This window comes from Vulpes lagopus, chromosome 1 (genome assembly GCF_018345385.1).
Source record: "Vulpes lagopus strain Blue_001 chromosome 1, ASM1834538v1, whole genome shotgun sequence".
NCBI lineage: Eukaryota > Metazoa > Chordata > Mammalia > Carnivora > Canidae > Vulpes > Vulpes lagopus.
Window position 1 is genome coordinate 126,993,845 of NC_054824.1, and position 4,510 is coordinate 126,998,354.

The 4,510-nt window shown below is 34.4% G+C and overlaps 1 pseudogene; it reads left to right on the forward strand.

Moving 5' to 3' along the window:
• Window positions 1-736: 736 nt before the first annotated feature.
• On the forward strand, window positions 737-1,028 carry LOC121488190 (annotated as a pseudogene).
• Window positions 1,029-4,510: the final 3,482 nt, after the last annotated feature.

The following is a 4,510-nucleotide window of genomic DNA, read 5'->3' on the forward strand; positions in this document are numbered from 1 at the left end:
GCTTTCTGTGTCACAACCAAAAAATCATTGCCAAGAGCAAAATCATAAAGCTTTTACCCTATGTTTTTTTTCTGGGAATTTTATACTTTCAGGTCTACAGATATATGAAAAGATATTCAATCTCATTAATCATTAGGTTGATTCAAATTAAAGCTGTTAGGAGGTATCACCTTATAACTATTAGGATAGTATTATCAAAAAAGGAAGAGATAAGTGTTGGTGAGGATGTGGAGAAATTGGAATACATCAATACTATTGGTGGGAATATAAAATGGTACAGGGGATCCCTGGGTGGCGCAGCGGTTTGGCGCCTGCCTTTGGCCCAGGGCGCGATCCTGGAGAACTGGGGTCGAGTCCCACATCGGGCTCCCGGTGCATGGAGCCTGCTTCTCCCTCCGCCTGTGTCTCTGCCTCTCTCTCTCTCTCTGTGACTATCATAAATAAATAAAAAATTTAAAAAAAATTTATATAAAATGGTACAGTCATTATGGTAAACAGTACGGGGGATTCCTCAAAAAATTAAAAATAAGTTACCATATGATCTGCAGTCCCACTCCATTTGTGGGTATTTATACAAAAGAGTTGAAATCAGGATCTCAAAAAGACATCTGCACTCCCATTTTAATTGAGGCATTTTCACAATAATCAAGATATGGAAACAACTAAATGTCAATCAACAGATGGGTGGATAGCTGGACTGAATGCCCGGGTCGCGGAGCTACTGGATCATTTGGAAATGGCAGAGGTGCAGGAGACACTGAAGCGACTTCAGAGCCAGGAGGGAATACAGGGCATCATTGTGGTGAACACAGAAGGCATTCCCATCAAGAGCACCATGGACAATCCCACCACCACACAGTATGCTAAACCTCATGCACAACTTCATATTGAAGGCCTGGAGCACCCTGCGTGAAATTGACCCCCAGAATAACCTTATCTTCCTTCAAATTCGCTCCATGGAAAATGAAATTATGGTTGCACCAGATAAAGACTATTTCCTGATTGTTATTCAGAATCCAACTGAATAAGCCACTCTCTTGGCTTCCTACATCATTCATTAATGTAATAGCCCCTAAGAGTGATAATGTTAATCACATAAACCATCTGGCAGGTGGAAATCACCTTAGAGCCAACTTAGACTGATCCAGTGACCAAAGTCATCAAAGTCATCCCTCTGCTGGCCAGTCACCCTTGAAGTCTTGGGAGGACCTTCTTTCCTCGACTCCAGATTTTGGAGCAAGAGCTTTGAGCAGCCCACACACCCTGCTTCCTTCCATCTGACCTTCGGTTCACTTTGTCACCCTTGGAAAAGTCTGTTGTTGTTGTTGTTGTTGTTGTTGTTGTTGTTGTTGTTTTTTGTTTTTAAACTAAAAATAGCTAAAAAAGGAAAGAGAAGAGAGAAAGAAAAAAGAGGAAAGAAAGAAAGAAAGAAAGAAAGAAAGAAAGAAAGAAAGAAAGAAAGAAAAAGATGGGTGAATAAAGGAAATGCAATATATACAAACAATGAAAGACTATTTATTCTTAAAAAAAGTGGAAGAACCAAAGAATATTATGGTTAGTGAAATGAGCCAGTCACAGAGGATGATTCCACTTAAGAAGAATCTAAAGATCCCACTTAAGAAGAATCTAAAATAATTAAACTGATAGGGATCCCGGGGTGGCGCAGCAGTTTGGCGCCTGCCTTTGGCCCAGGGCGTGATCCTGAGGACCTGGGATCGAATCCCTCGTCGGGCTCCCGGTGCATGGAGCCTGCTTCTCCCTCTGCCTGTGTCTCTGCCTCTCTCTCTGTGTGTGACTATCATAAATAAATAAAAAAGAATTTATTAAACTGATATAGGCAAAAAGTAGATGGAAGTTGCAGTTGCTAGAGCCTGGGGCAAGGGTGTGATATGAGTTGCTGTTAAATGGGTATTAGATTTCAATTATACAAGATGAATGAGATCCAGAGATCTACAATGTGCCTATACTTAATAATACTGTATTGTATACTTAAACATTGTTAAGTGGGTAAATCTCATATTATTTTGTTCTTGCCACAACCTATTTAAAAAGGAGGAAAAAAAATAAGGATGCCTGGGTGGCTCAGTGCTTGAGCATCTGCCTTCAGCTCAGGGCATGATCCTAGGGTCCTGCGATCCAGTTCCACATTGGGCTCTCTGCAGGGAGTCTGCTTCTCCCTCTGCCTATGTCTCTGCCTCTCTGTATTCTCTCATGAATAAATAAATAAAATATGTTTTAAAAGGAAAAAATAAACATAAAAGTGAATTGAATGAAAAATGAGGAAGATAATACTATTTTATGGAACAGTGCATTTCATTCAACAAGTAATATAAAATATATGATTTGCATTGGAAATATAAAAGCTATCTAAATCTTTGTAAAAGCTTCTTATTACCACTTTACTGATCTTTCCCTTATTTCCTTGGTTTCCAAATATTTTGATATTTAAAAAACAATGTTGGAAATTTAATATAGGGCATGTGAGAAACATAAATATTAAGAAGAAAATAAATGTTTACATAATAGATGAACAGATTTGTTGTGTGTTGTGTGTTGTGTGTGTTTGTGCGTATGTATTTGGTTAAGTTGTTCACTTTCTGATGAGACCTAAAGAGAGATGAGATACATATTTACCATGACTGTCTGAAGGCTAGCAGGAGACTTGCTACCCAGTATGTTTTTTCAGCTCCATAGAGGCCTATAGGATGCGACTAATTTTAAAAATAATAATTTCAAATTCTTTTGCATTTAAAAGCTCTTGTTTACCCCAGACAAGTCCTGCCTAAAAGTACAAATTTTATAATCCTTCATTAAGTTCAGGATTAGAGAGAAGGCATATATGACATTGCTGAGCAAGTCTCCACCTCCTGAGTCCTACCATTTCATAAGCCACACATCCTAGTGGAGAAGCCACATTAAGCTGCTCCTGCACAGACCCAATCCCACAGCAAGAGAATGCCTGGTACCTGGAGCACAATGCATTCTCAGCTGCCCTGAATGCAGAGAATAATCTGTGATTCTGATACTCTGTAATCCTTGAATCTGTCAGAATACAAACATACAAACACATACACACACGTGCGCGCATGTGTGCGCACAGATGTGTGTGCTAATATATCCTTGCCCTTAAATCACACTTCACCAGTACAGGAGAAACTCTATTTTGTATGATTATACTACTACCCTAATCAGATTTTTTGTCTGTTTCAAAGTTTTCAGTTTTTTAAAAGAATTAAGTTTGAAAGTTATTTTACAAAGTTAAATTTTGCCTTGAATATGTACTTTAAAGGAAAAATGAAATGTATTCAGGTAAAAAAAAATCCTTCCACAATGCAAAGATAAAATAAAGCCTCCTGCTTTTAAAATTAGTATGAAGAATTTAGATTATAAGGTAATATTTTAATACTCATACTTAAAAATCAACCTGAATAGGTCTATTCTTCATTCATTCACTATATTATGTATGTATTATGTGTCTGAAAATTTTAGATACCAATCCCTAAGCTTAATTTCCCATCTCAGCCAAAAATTTTAAATGTATTGATATTTATAAAATTTGTTTATGTATTGTTAAAATTAAGAAAACATATATTGTAAGGATGTCATTATTTCTATCGACATATAGTATATATAAAAATGCTTATTCAAAAAGGATTATACTAGGTCTATATTTCATCATGCCTGATACTTCAAAGATGTGATCTCACATTTTTTATTTATTATATATTTACTGTACATAATAGGAATTAAAGATTTATTTTCATTAGTCATAAATGTACATAGACTTATGTACCAATTTGAAATTAATTTTTCATCTTTTTCTTACTCTGAGTATTTTACAATTTTTAAGTTAAAAGTGATATTATATAATTGATATCATTATATTTGTCAAAACATTCCTGAATAAATTTGTTGGATCACTTATGACATCAACATTTATGCTCATCATACTCATAATTTTTTATCACATGTAGCTTGAATCCAATGTAGGTAACAAGGCAACTCTTACAGCAAGGGCATGATGTGAGAAAAGTAGAGGCCAAATAATAATGAATAACTAAGAACACTACATTTAAAAGATCTTAAAAACTATAACAGTACTCAGTTTACCTTGTCAACATCTGATACATCTCTGCAAATCAATATAAATTAAAAGAGTTAAATCATCTCTGCAAATTAATATAAATTAAAAGAGTTAAATCATCTCTGCAAATCAATATAAATTAAAAGAGTTAAAATTAAAGAAATTAAAATTAATTTTAATTTAATTAAAATTAAATTTTAAAATTAAAATTAAATAAATTAATTAAAATTAATTCTTGTGTTTAGATTTTTATTATGCAAATGTGTATGGATACATATTTACCATTTTAATTATTTTTAATAATACAGTTCAGTGGCATTAAGTACACTCACATTGTCATATTTAGAAGATTTTGTAATTAGTTTTATTTATAGCATTTAAATGTTGACTAAAGTTAGATACATTTCCCTTCCTCATCAGATGTTT